The 14266-nt window shown below is 52.7% G+C and overlaps 1 long non-coding RNA gene across 1 annotated transcript; it reads right to left on the reverse strand.

Moving 5' to 3' along the window:
• Positions 1–1905: 1905 nt before the first annotated feature.
• LOC113883900 lies at positions 1906–8930 on the reverse strand. The gene is made up of 3 exons (XR_003508757.1): positions 8816–8930; positions 4176–4455; positions 1906–2171 (listed from the first exon to the last, which is right to left on the reverse strand). It is a non-coding gene; the product is annotated as an uncharacterized LOC113883900 (long non-coding RNA).
• Between the last annotated feature and the right edge of the window lie 5336 nt (positions 8931–14266).

The following is a 14266-nucleotide window of genomic DNA, read 5'->3' on the forward strand; positions in this document are numbered from 1 at the left end:
CTGTGTCTTCTGTGTCTTCTGCTTTTGTCAGGCAGATTCTTTACCACTGAGCCACCTGGGAAGGCCTTGGACACAATTCAATTCACTGGACGTCTATGCAGAGGGGATCTATAAGACCTGACTTTTGATTTAACAGGGTCGTGCTGACTGCTGTGCGGAAAAGAGCACAAAGATGGGGAGGCAAGTTATGAGGGGGCGGGGGTGGCTCTTGCAGGCAACATGGCCAGGGGTGATGGGTGAGCAGGAGAAAAGGCGTTTTCCTGTTGAACATAAACAATTTCATGGATCACCAACCTCAGATGAGGCCCCTCTGTGCCCATGATGGGTCAAGACAGCAGCAACACCCTTCCGAAATCACATCCGAAACAGACGAAACGTGGACACCATCCAAACTGCACAATCAAACATCCCCCTCCCAGCTAATATGACGCGCTCTCTTGTTTAACCAATCACAATCCCAGCTAATATGACACGCTCTCGTTTAACCAATCACAATCCCAACTAATATGACTCTCTCTCTTGTTTAACCAATCACAATCCCAGCTAATATGACGCTCTCTCTTGTTTTAACCAATCACAAGTCCAGCTTCTCCCCATCCGTCTCACAGTCTAGATAAGAATTATTGAGATGCCCAATCAGAGCATCACCCTGACTCCTGACGGCGTCCAATCCAGGGTGAAGCCTTGCTTCCCCGGACTCCCACCCAGATCACACACCAGAAGCCCAAGTCCTGTGGCGTGATGGGTCCTGACTGAGATGCCCCATGTTCCCAGGCTGTGTTCAGCCTTGCTGCGTGGAACCAGGAACCAGGCCAACCCGGTTCAACCACAGCTGCGCTCCTGGTGGTCTCTGGCTGAAGGGCAGGGGGTGCTCTGTGGGTGTGGGCCCAGCGCCCTGAGCTGGGTGTGATGCTGTGCTGCTGCTCTATTGAAATTCTTAATCGGTTTTGAACGGGGGGCTCTGTACGTTCATTTTTCACTGGGCCCTGAAAATTCTGTAGCTGGTTCTGCTGAGGAGTACTCACAGTGGCTGATGCCAGGGTCGCTCGGGTGGAGAGTGAAAAGTGGGTGGGTTCAGGACTTCCTTGGCCAAAAAAGAAAAAGTGGAAAAATTTAAGGAAGAGGGAGAGAAACCTTGAGTTTGGGGCTGTGTACACTGTGCCCTTTATCAAAAGGGAAGACGTTGGGTGGTGAGGTCCAGCAGGTTTGGGAGTGGGACCGGGGGGCCAAGAGTCTCCATTTGGTGAAAATATACTTCTTATCGGGCCTCCCTGGTGGCTCAGCTGGTAAGGAATCTGCCTGCAAGGTGGGAGACCTGGGTTCGATCTCTGGGTTGGGAAGAGCCCTTGGAGAAGGGAAAGGCTACCCCCTCCAGTATTCTGGCCTGGAGAAGTCCATGGACTGTATAGTACACGGGATCGCCAAGAGTCGGACACGACTGAGCGACTTTCACTTTCACACTTCTTACCACACATTGGGAAACAGACATGCCTCAGGACAGCAAAGCCCATGCACCACAACCACTGAGCCTGTGCTCTAGAACTCGTGAGCCACGACTACTGCAGCCCGCGCGCCCTAGAGCCTGTGCTCTGCAGCAAGAGGAGCCACCGCCACGAGCAGCCCGAGCCCCGCAACTAGAGAGCAGCCCCCATTCGCTGCAACTAGAGAAAAGCCCTCACACAGCAACCCGGCATAGCCAAAGACAAATAAATAAATAAAAATATAGAAATGGCAATTTGGGGGGGAAAAGGAAAGATAAAATTTGAAAAAAAAAATGGTGACTCAATACTGCTGTTTTGCAAGCTATTACCATGGAGGACGGGGGCAGGGGAGAAAGTACTGAGTATAGGGGACTTAGGGATCTTTCTGTAACATTTCTTAACTGTACAAGAATCTACAACTATCTCAAAATTAAAACTTTAATTAAAAATCGGTGACCCAGAAAATCAGGAGGAGGATGGAACGCCAGGCAGCTCCGGGCAGGTGCTGCTCATTCGTATTCATCGGCTCTCGAATCTGCAAGGAGCTGGGGTGCGGCTGAAGGCGGGGTCCGTGGGGTCAGTGGCAACAGCTGTGGATCCTGAGTGTCCCTCTTGCTGTTCTCGAGGTGGGGCTCGTGGGGTGGGGAAGATCTCATCTCTCCGAAGCCCTGCCAAGCACCGGGCATGGACCTGATGGAGGAAAGTTCCATGAAGAAAGTGACTCTGGCGCTCAGTCCCTTTAGCTGGTTCAGGTCCCTGCAGCAGGGGGTCAGACACGGGGAGTCTGGGGACCATGATTGGGAGCAGAGGCCAGAATGACTTCAGTCGGTCCCCACTTTTATGCCCCCATTAGCCAGGCTCGGGCTGCCTGAGGTGGGGGTGGGGAGCACCTCATCTTGATATTTGCAGATTTATTCACAGAATTCCCCACACATCTGGATGAGAATATATGACTTGCCCCTGGAGGAAATAGTTAAATGATTGCTAAACCACAAAATGTTCCTGTAAAATTTGCTTCCATATTTTATTAGACGCAGATGAGCATGAATTATTGTGAAGCCAACAGGAGGGTTTGCAAATTCAGTTCTTGCTTTTCCATAAACAACTCTTCCGTGTCTAGATAGTTATGTCAAGGTTTTAATGAATATTGGCTTGTGATGGAACTGCTGAATAACTCATTCATTTATCCATTCATCCATCCATCCACCCACACAACATTTATTAGGCATCCACTGTATGCCAAGTGTGTGTTAGTTGCTCAGTCATGTCTGACTCTTTGAGACCCCATGGAAGGTAGCCCCCCAGGCTCCTCTGTCCATGGAATTCTCCAAGAATACTGGAGTGGGTTGCCATTCCCTTCTGCAGAGGATCTTCTCAACCCAGGGATTGAACCTGGGTCTCCTGCATTGCAGGCAGATTCTTTACCTTCTGAGCCACCCAGCTAATACCAGCTAAATTGCAGCTCAGGTATCGTTCTTGTTGACCTGCCTTCACCATCGGATGTACAAGGCTGTTGTGAGATGAGCCAGTTTTGGGCTTTACTGTCGTGGGAGGGACACCCTTTTGGGGGAGTGGGCTTTCTTTCATGTATCTCAGGAGGCCACTGGCCACAGAGAAGAGGGAACATTTCCTCATACCTGATTGTGGTTGGATATGCTACCTAACATTAAATTATTCTTTCTTAAGATCTTCTCATTTGTGTCAAGGTGTGAAATTTCTTGGGGAAAAAGTGGACACAGTTGAATAAGACTAGCTTTCAAGTTGAATGGGTCTTATTGGTTTCTCACACTCTGTGGGGTTCTGTCAAATTGATCCTGGCAGGGCAGGCCACGAGGTCTGCTTTCTACTCAGACTGCCCAGCACGAGGCTCTGAGAAGCTGGGGATAAGAGAAGAAGCAACATTTGTTCCTCCTCCCTCGTTTGGCAGTTGAGCAACAAGGATGGCTTGTAAGATCCAGGAAACCAGAGAGACTGGGGACCCTTTCACCACGCTCCCTCTGCCCCCTAAAGACAGGAGTAGGGTTTATGTCTGCTGCCTTGGCCTGAGCTGTGGATGGGAACATGGTCACCAATGACAGGGGGCTGGGCTCACCCCACTGGGACCCTGGCCTTGGAGGGCTCTGTGGCTCTGCAAGCTGACACTCTGTGGGGGGAGCGTGGAGTCTGCTTTGAGAAAGACTTCTTAAAGAGAAAGCAAGAGGTAGAGGACTTCCCTGGTGGTGAGCGGTCAGGAATCCACCTGCCAATGCAGGGGACACAGGACCAACCCGTGGTCCGGAAAGATCCCACGTGCCTCGGGGCAGCTGAGCCCGTGCCTCAAGTCCTGCAGCCCACGTGCCCTCGAACCTCTGCTCTGCAACCAAGGAGCCACTGCAGTGAGAAGCCTGTACCCAGCAACCAAGGGGAGCCCCCGCTCGCCGCAGCTAGAGGAAAGTCCAAGAGCAGCAACAAGGACCCAGCACAGCCAAAAGTAAGTTAATAAATAAATTAATTTAAAAAGGCCAGAGGGGGAAGGGTGCCCAGTGGTGTCCCCTCTGCTGCGCGGGTGATGTCTGGGGTTCTCACGCAGCCTGCGTGGTGCCTGAGCAAAGGAGTCCCTCCTGCCCCCAGTTTGTGGGCAGAGAGATGGCCCCGCAAGTCCAGGAACACATCCAAGATCACCCAGTGCGTCCTGGAGGCCAGACTGAAACTTACCATCCTTCCTCCGTACCGCGGCTTCCCAGACAGGGGCTCTGTGTGTCGACCTTTTCCCAAGGCAGACGTGGCTGGAAAACCAAGGACTGGGGGTGTCAGTGAGGAGGTCCCTGGGCAGGGCGGGGTGCCCTTCACTGCACCTGTCCGCAGGTGAGGTCAGTTGAGAGTGACCTGGGAACGTCCAGAAGCATCACCTTCCATCCAAAGACTACGGTTCATGATCAGGCCTGGCAGACACACGTGCTCTCCTCTCCATTCCAAGTAGTGGGCGACTGGGTTGCTGAGACATTCAGGAAACAGAGTTGGTTAGAAATAGGAATTCAGACGAATTGCTCCTGAAATCCAGAGGGCCCGGGGAGGTGGTGCGGGAGGAGGGATGCCTGGTTCTTAGGACTCAAGAGCTCAGCAGCAGCCCTTTTGGTTCAAGCTTGGAAATTCATACTGAAAAGGGGTGGCTCCCTCCTCCCTCCGTCTTTTGTTCTGTTCAGTCCTTGGTGGACCGGATGAGGCCACCTGTGCTGGGGAGGACCATCGGCTGGACTGAATCCAAGTGCTAATCTCATCCAGGAACACCCAGGAGGAGTGTTTAATCTGGGGATCTCCTCAGCCAGTCAAGTGGACACATTAAATAACCACCACCGCTTTCTTCCTTTCATTCATGAAATTAGAGGCATGGTCTTTGGTAGCTCAGTTGATTTCCTGGGGGAGAGGAGAAAACACAGAGTTCCTGGGGCCTGGGTTAGGGCGGAATTCTTGGAGGAAGACGTGGAAAGAGGAGCTTCCCTGGTGGCTCGATGGTAAAAAAAAAAATCTGCCTCCGATGCAGGAGACCCAGGTTCCATCCCTGGGTCTTGGGTCGGGAAGATCCCTGGAGGAGGAAATGGCAACCCGCTCCAGTATTCTTGCCTGGAAAATCCCATGAACAAAGGAACCCGGCGGGCTACAGTCCAGGGGGTTGCAAAGAGACGGACACAACTGAGCGACTAAGACTTTCAACACTTTCAGAGGAGCCAGGACAGCTCTTGGGGAGGAGAGGTTGAAGTAGAAACACAGGAAAGGGTAAATGAAGATGCACTGGTGTGTGACATTCTTTGAGGGTCACAAGCAAAGTTCAGAATATCTTTTGATAGTTTGTTTCTTGGAATGTGCTGCCAGGTGGGATGATGGGATTAATCTAGATACTTTTTTTTTAAGTTTTAAAAAGTGTTTTTTTTTTTTGCTGTGGACCATTTTTTAAAAATTTTTGTCGAATTTGTCACAACATTGCTTTTTTTTATGTTTCGCTATTCTGGTGGACACGACTGAGCGACTGATCTGATCTGATCTGATTCTGGCTGAGAGGCATGCGGGATTTCAGCTCCCCAACCAGCCATAGAACCTGTAGCCCCTGCACTGGAAGGCAGAGTCTTACCCACTGCACGGCCAGGGAAATGCTTAATTTGGATGCATTTGGAGAGTGGCCATCAGAATTTGAGAACTCAGGTGTTGTGTTTAATTGTACCTCCTATTAAAATAATCACTCAAGATCTGAGCTCTGGGTAATAAAGGATGTGACTGGTTCCTGGGAGGGAGCTTGGAAATCTTGGGAACTTCCTGAATGATAGGAGTGTCTGTTATTTCTCAGGGACTCCTAAGGTCACACCTAGGTTTACGATGGGGTTGGCCACGCCACAGAGACCAACCCTATGACTAGCAGGCTGGGTCCTTGAGCCAGGTGATGTCAGCATGTTTCGATCTGAATGTTTGTGTTTCCCTCAAATTCACATGTTGAAATTCTAACCTCTAACCTGATGGTATTAGGAGATGGGCCCTTTGGGAGGTGATCAGGTCAGGAGGGTGGAGGTCTCGTGAATGGGACTGCGTACTTATGAAAGAGGCCCCAGGGAGCGTCCTAGGCTCCCTGGCCACATGAGGACACCGTGAAAAGATGGCCATCTGTGAACCAGGAAGTGAGCTTTCAGCAGACACTGAATCGCCTGGTGACATGATCCCACACTTTCCAGTCTCCAGAACTATGAGAAGTAAATGCTTGTTGTTTCTAAGCCCCCCAGTGTAGGTGTTATAGACTGTTGTTACAGCCAGCCAGTCTACAATGAAATGCAGACTTACAGTTTATATATATAGTCTGTACTTTGTTCCAGTAGCAAGAATGGAGCCAGGCACAGCCCGCACTTTGGGGATGGGTGGGGGAGGAGGGTTGGAGAGTGAGTTCAATCACGTGGCCAGTGACTCAACTCATCATACTTACAATGAAACCCCGATAAAAGCTCTGGCCCCTGACCTTGGTGGAGCTTCCTAATTGAGTCCACGGGTATGCAGGAGGCTGACACATTCAGATTTTATGGCGAGAGGGCGCAGAAGACCCTCCCAGAACCTCGCCCTGGGGCCTCTTCATTTGGCTGGTCCTGCCCTGCACCCTTTATAATAAAACTGTAACCAGAAGGATGGGCTTCCCTGGTGCTAAAAGAATCTGCCTGCCAATGCAGATTTGATCCCTGGGTTAGGAAGATCCCCTGGAGAAGGAAATGGCAGCCCACTCCAGGACTCTTGCCTGGGAAATCCCATGGACAGAAGAGCCTGGAGGGCTACTGTTCATGGGGTCGCTTAGCAACTAAACAACAAAAACCGGAAGGACAGCCTTACCAGCAAACTGTTGAGACCGACGGGGGTCGGGAAAACCTTCCAGATTTGTGGCCAATTGGTCAGAATTGTGGGTGGGCTGGAGACCGCCAAAGTGTGGCTGGTGTCTGAAGTGCGGGCAGTCTTGCCGGGGACCGTGCCCGTGAACCTGTGAAATCTCCTCTAACTCCAGGTGGTTAGAGTCAGAACTGTGCTGCGTTAACTGCAGAGACACGAGAACGCCACACCTCACTGCGTCTCTCTCAACAAGAAGAATCTCTCACGAGCTGAGTTTGTGTCAGGCATGGCGGTGGGGTCCACACATGCCACCTAACTGTTGAATGTCATGTTACTAAAGGGATTCGTGAAGCTTAGAATATTGCTAGTGTCAAAGGGGCGACACTGTGAAAAACACACTGAGATCGGAATTACTATTTTTAGGTGGGTGCACAGATTTGGAGGACCAGATTTTCATATAAATTCATTAAAACAAGGAAGTCTAAATGCTTCGTGAAATGAAGGGCTGCAGAGTAATTTTCAGCCTTGCTTTAAGAGGTATTCAGTTGGTGAAGACTTGGAAAGGATGCTGGCGGCTGACAACCTTGCCCTATCCTTAGGTCTCCTGGGATGTGCCAGCTTGCTGACTGCTAGGCTGGGGTACACTGTTGGCTGGCACTTGGGGCACAGTCTACCAAGAGCAGGAGGATGGGCTTAGGGATATCCTGGTCCTCACGGGGCCCGGGAAGAGAACAGGTGGGTGAGGGCCTGCGTGATCCCATGTTAAGGTGTTCCTGGACTGGAAGCGAGGCCCCGCCTGTCTGTAGGGTGGACAGTCCCTCTTGTAAGGACACTCTCACTGGACCGGCGCCTCCTGTGATTCAGCTGATCTCAACTCTAACCTTAATAAGCGAAGTGAAAGTCGCTCAGTCGTGTCCAACTCTTTGTGACCCCATGGATTTTACAGTCCATGGAATTCTCCAGGCCAGAATACTGGAGTGGGCAGCCCTTCCCTTCTCCAGGGGATCTTCCCAACCCAGGGACTGAACTCAGGTCTCCCGCCTTGCAGGCAGATTCTTTACCAGCTGAGCCACCAGGGAAGCCCAACCTTAATAATGACATCTGCTTCCAAATGAGGTCACCTTCTGAGGTACTCGGTGGAGATGAACTTTGTGGGGACACCAGCTGACCCATTACATCCTCTAAATGTCTATCAATCGGTAGACAGATCAAGGGAATCAGAAGAGGCCCACTGTCTGTGTTATCACAGCAGAGCTGGGCTGGGAGTGAGGTTATCTCAATGGGAAGACAGAACATTTATAAACTCCTGAGACTGTCCCCAAGCACAGGAGGTCCAAGGCCGCTGCCCCCTCTACTCTGAAGAATCTGCTGGACATCCTTCTCTCTTTCTGTTGTCCTCAGCTCTTCAGGAAGAAGCTGAACCCTTTATTTACAGTCTAAAGAGATGACCTGAGCAAGGACTAATGGGTTAAGCCCAGGGACAAGATGACAGTTCTCTTCTGCCTTCTCAGTCCCAACAAAGGCTCTAAGAAGAGACCAGGATGCTGTGGGCTGGAGCCGAGGGCTGGACGGGGCCCAGGCAGGCTCGCCCCTCCGTCGTCCGTCCCACCCTAAAACCAGCTAGAGCCCCCAGCAGAGAGCAGTGCTGCAGCCGCTAAGCAAGGTTAGGGTTTTGCATTTCAAAGGGCAAATGGTTTCTGTCTCCAGGCAACTTGTAATTCTTTTGTTCAAAGAATAAAAGCACAGTTGGAGACCAGAGAGGGGTATCAGGACTCTAAGAGTTCCATCAGAGGGGGTTCCCAGCTCTCTGCCTGACTTCCTCTACCGACCCCGCTACTGACTCCCGCTGGGCCTGTGGGGGGAGTCTGGTCTTCACCAACACACGGGCAGAGCCAGAGCAGAACTCAGGTCTGCCCTGCCCTGACCCTGGATATCGGCTCCCTCTCGGTGCCTCACTTGCCTCACTCCCCTTGCAGGGGCGGGGGTGGGGCGGGGGTTCTTACCTTTGTTCTCTGCCTCTCTGGTCCGGCCTGCAGGTGGCCCCTCTTTGCCGGCTGTCTGTCTGTGTCTGGGAGGCAGGCTGGTGGCTGTCAACAAGAAGCATCGGGATTCAGCCAGGCCATGGCCCACCTGGCGAGTGGGGCAGGTTTTTCCACCCCCCACCCCCCCACCCCCGCTCTCCTAGCTTTGCAGGACTATTCCCTGGGGGACAGTGTGGGTGACCCTGGAGACAGGAGGGAGAGGAGCTCAGGATTGCAGATATTGAACCAGGGCCAATCTGAGGAGAAGTCAGAGGGTTTGAGGGGTCGTGGACAATCTCCCAGGGAGTCCCCACGGCCAGCCCAGGGCACAAGAGGGTCAGGGTGGGGGCGAGGGTGGAGGGCCCAGTCCAGCTTTGAAGAGCATCTGCCTCAAGAAGGATTAAATAATGAAACACTGCAGCCTCTTACAGAACCACTGTCCGAAGGGTGCTTGTGAATTCTCTTTGATTTCTCCTTTGCACCCACGGAGTGTTCCTGCCTTCTGGGGACCTGAGACTCCAGACTGGCCTAGAGTTTGATTCTTGGTCCAGCAGGCTGCTCCAGAGGCAGAAAACATCCAGACTTCCTGGGCCCCCAGTGCACCCCAGCCAGTCGGGATTGCTGGAGTTGCCGCTGGGATGCCCCGTGCCCCCCTCCAACCCCGCCCCCCAGGCACGTGAGCCATTCTCTAGGGGGTGTCACAGACAACCCCAGTGAGGAAAAGAGAAACCTCCTGTGTATTTTTTTTTTTTTTAACAAAGAGTGAACTTGTTAGTTACTCAGGTGACAAGAGAGTAGAGAAGCTAAAAGGTAAAATCAGGCAACTCAGGGATTAACAACTCAGGAAGCTGCAAGCAGCCCGGGACTGGAGAGGCTGAGGGAGGAAGTGGCTTTACTGGAGCCCGGATCTGGAGCCTTTGGGTGGAAGGTGGAGTCGTGGCAAGGGCCAGGAGGAGGGGACTGTGCAGCCGGAGCCAGAGAGGTGGAGGAAAAGGAGGTGTGCGAAGGGGCGGGAACAGACCCTGGCTTCTTTCATCCTGCATCCCAGTTTTTAAAAATTGGGGTAAAATACACATAACATAGAATCTACCATCTTGACCATCTTTGGGGGTACAGTTCAGAGGCATTAAGCACGTCTACATTGTGGTGCAACCGTCACCCCATCCATCTCCTGGCCGTTTTCTTCTTGCACAACCAAACTGTCCTCGTTAAACAGCGTCAGTGTCTCAGCCCTCCACAACCCCCTTTACTTTAGATACTTCATATAAGTGTGATCATATTTACACTGCTGCTTGCAATGCTCGTCCCTCCTCGCCCACTGGGCAGACTTATACTCTTGGCAGCTCAAGCTCAAACTCCAACTCGTCTAACCTGACCACCAGGAAGAACAAACCCCAAACCGTGAACTGTTGGTTCCATCTGTCTAAACAGCACAGAACAGAGGTGGGACGGGCCTGGGGGTGTATTTTCCTTCCCAGGATGCTGTCCCTCGACCTCTGATGACCCCAAGTTTCCTCTAGGGGTCCTCCCCAACCCCGTTTCTCGTGGATTGGGTAGTGATGACAGCCCTCACCTCCAAGCTTATAATACAGTCCATCTTCCTGGTCACAGTGACTAGCCCTGAGACTTCAACTGAGCCCTTGGACAAGAGGGACCATCTTCCACTTGGCTGGCAAGGCCATGAAGGTACCGTGTGGGCCAGGCCTGCCTGAGAATGAAGCCAACAGAGAGGAAAGCACAGTCATGGGCTGCAACAGCAGTGAGCTTTGACGACATGGTTTCTATACCTGGATACAGCTATGCCTGAAGCCTTCTTTCACCTGTAAGCCTCCTCTTTTTGCAAGACAGCTTGGCTTGGGATTTCAGCCACTTATCACTGGAAGCCACGTACCACATGATTAATGTATGTGCCTTGGGCCCAAGTCCTGGCCTTATATGCCTTCTTGATTCAGAGCTCCTCGGCTACAGCTCTGTACATCTGGTCCCCAGGACAAGCGGTCTCTCTGAATACCCTGTAGTATGTGGTTTGCACAGAGAAAAGCAGATCAGAAATCAGTGGTACCACCTGGGGAGTGGTTTTCAGTCAGGAGGGCACACTTTTCCCAATTCCAGGTTGGGTGATTTGCCCAGGGCCCCAGGGGGCTGGGTGGTGGAGCTAGGACCACCCAGGTTGTTGGGTCTCTTGGCTGCTTTGCCCAGTCTGGGTCTCTGGTGAAGGCTGTAGGCAAAGGCTCTCCTGGTTAGGCCAGGATGAGAGACCCCATTCCTGTTCCCAAAACAACCACAGAGCCGGAGGAGCATTGCTTGGTGAGAGATGGGAACGCTGAGGCTCTTAGGCCTTGGGGGCCCCGCCCTTGGTGAGACAGGCCTGCCTCTCCCCCGCTCCCACCCCCCCACCCGCCGCCGCAGTCACCCAGGAGGGCCACTGAAGGACAAAGCCGGAAAGAGGCCCCAGCGCCTCGTCAGCTGGCATCACTCTCCGCCCTCCCCGGGCACTTTACACATTCAGAACCTATTTTAGAAGCAGCAGCTCATCCGATTCTCTTTAATGCACTTCCAGGCAGCACAGATGTGCATCAGGGAAAGAACGTTCCTGGAACCAAAGCGCTTCTGTGGGCTCATGATCTGCTCCCTGGGCGCCCACTCCCAGGCCAAGCGCCCCCCATGAATCACGCATGAGAGCTGGTGGCTGCCGTGCATTCGGGAGGCAGAGGGTCAGGGCTCCAGCTGTGGGGGGGTGGGTGCAGGCCTGAAAGCGGGAAGCGCTGGAGGCCGGGGGCGGGAGGAGGTGAAGCGTCCAGAGCCCTGCCCCCGGGTCACGTGGGACCGGCCCCTGGCTCCCGCCCCTCCCGCAGCGGTCGTCCGCGTGCGACAGACTTTAGTGAACGGAGGACTTGGCGCCTGAACAGTCCCAGATGGACTGGCTGGCGGGGAGGAAACCGACGGATGACAAAACAAAGCGGCGGGGAGGGGGCGGACGCGCCACAGGTGAGGAGAGGACGAGCGGCCAGGCTAATGAGAGATTCAGAGCCACGCGGCAACTCCCGGATCAAAACCGGCGCAGGGGGCTCGTTAAAACACACAGAGACATAAATTACGCCCTGCGAGCACCTGTCCTGAAAAGCGTGTTAGCCAGACAGGCAGATGATGGAGGGAAGATGTCTGATGTTTCTGTCGGTTGCAAAAATACATGTTTTTGATTCGGAGGGGGAGGCACCAAAGTCCATGATTTAACTTTTAAGGGAATTTTCAAAGTTTCTTTTTTCTACTAACCAAAGCTGAAAAATGTGTCCCTGGAAAGGAACATGAAAACATGTTGCTGAGAGATTTAGTCTCTCCCTTCCATGAAGTGAAGGAAGTAGGAGGCTAGACCAGCCAAGTGGGTGTTCCCACCTGCTGTGGGTGCCCTGGGGGAGGGCCTGGGGTGGGAGCAGGGCTCGGATCCAGCGTCCTTTACTCACTGCAGGCACCTAGGCTGCAAGACCCGGGCTCTTTCTCTGACTCATCACAACCCACTTGCTGGAAGGCATGGAGCTACCTGTCTCCGGGCACCCCTGCCCCCGCCCCCAGATTCCCCCCCACCGCCCCCGCAGGCCCCTGTAGATGAGGACTCAAGAGAAACCAGCAGGAGTGGACCTAAGGTCTGGGAGGCCTGAAGCTCAGACCACTGAGGGAGTCTCAGGAAGGATAAGCACACCACATATGTAGGTATGAAAGTAAATGTTGATTTAGAGTGAGAAAGGAAATCACACAAGGAACCTCACACAAGGAACCGGGGCCCTGGGAATCCTGGTCTCTTCCTGCAGTGTCTTTAGCAATTTAAGAGACATGCTTGCTGGTTCCAAGCTGACTCCTCTCCCCACCCAGGATACTCTGTTACTCCCAGCATCTTCTAGCTCTCCCAGGGGCCCAAGCAAAGGAGGGGTCTTGACATTTGGGGCTTCATCTGCCCCTGGAAATGAGGCTGCCTAGAAAAGTCACCTCTCTGCCTTGGCTGGGATATGCCTGCGGTGGGATCCAAGGTCTGTAAGGAAACGAGGGGCAGGAGGGTTTGGAAAGACCTAGAACTGTGCTCTGGGATTTGGGAGCGGTTGCCCAGAGGCGGCCAAGTTTGCGGGTTTGCAATTTCAGTTGATGGAAATCTGACCAATTGAATCCCACCCTGTTCAGAGAAAGATCACGTAACAAGCAGGGGCTGGTGAGCTGAGGCCTGGAGGAGACAGCAGTGGGCAGAGCTGTCTGGCTGGGGCCAGGAAGGGGGCGTCTTGGCTCCGGCATCCGGTTGTCTGCCAAGGCTGACCCCTGGCCTGGGAGATGGATCCTCCAGTGGCCTAGACCCAGAGTTTCCCCTAACCCCCAGGCTTACCTCACTCTCCGTGTTCTGGGCTAATCCAGGGAATCTGTGACATCACAGTCAGACTCCCGGAGGTCTGCCTGCTGGACAGGAGAGTGCAGGATGTGGAATAAGGTCTGTCCATCCAGAGTGTCCGGCTGATGGTAGCCTGGCTCTCATGCCCGAGAGAGAGAGAGGGCATCGATCTGTCAACCCACACAGCCCACAGCTGTATTTCTCAAAGCAATTCACTAAATTGACATTGTGGCTTTTATCTATCACTTTCTTTGAACTTGGTTCATGCCAGCTCACCCCCAAGAGAGATGGGGCCATTTCACAGTGCTCACAGAATCACGTCTGGTGCAGAGCCATAAATATCACTCGAAGGAATGGAAATTAGACTTTGAGCCTGCTAGAGAAGGCTGTGCACCCAGACAGGAATGAATTCCCAAAGAAAATGGCCACCTTGAGAGGGACAGACTTGGGGAGCAGCTGGCTGGGCCTGGGTTCTCTCTCTGATTTGTCATAGTGAAGCGTGGGTTTTTTTCTTTTTTTAAAAAATCACATTTATTTATTCATTTTGTTTTTGATTGTGCTGGGCCTATGTTGCTTCCTGCGGGCTTTCTCTAATTGCAGTGAGCGGGGACTGCTCTTCGTTGTGGCACGTGGGCTCCTCAGTGCGGTGGTCTCTCTCGCTGCAGAGCACCGGCTTTAGGCGCAGGGTCTTTGGTAGTGGCAGCAGGTGGGCTCAGCGGTCGTGGTGCACAGGCTCAGCTGCTGCACGGCAAGTGGAATCTTCCCAGACCCGGGATCGAACCTGGGTCTCCTGCATTGGCAGGTGGGTTCTTGCCCACTATACCCTTTTTAAAAATTTTTATTGGAGTGTATGCTAGTTGATTTATTATAATGCTGTGTTAGTTTCAGGCGTGCAGCAAAGTGAACCACTTATACACACATCCACTCTTTTTTAGATTCTTTTCCCATATAGGCCTTGAGAGTTTTAAGTAGAGACCCCTGTGCTATACAGCAGGTTCTTACTAGCTATCTGTTTTATAGATGGTAGTGTGTATGAGTCATGGGCGAAAGTGGAAACTGCCTCA

The sequence above is a fragment of the Bos indicus x Bos taurus genome, chromosome 25, assembly GCF_003369695.1.
Source record: "Bos indicus x Bos taurus breed Angus x Brahman F1 hybrid chromosome 25, Bos_hybrid_MaternalHap_v2.0, whole genome shotgun sequence".
NCBI lineage: Eukaryota > Metazoa > Chordata > Mammalia > Artiodactyla > Bovidae > Bos > Bos indicus x Bos taurus.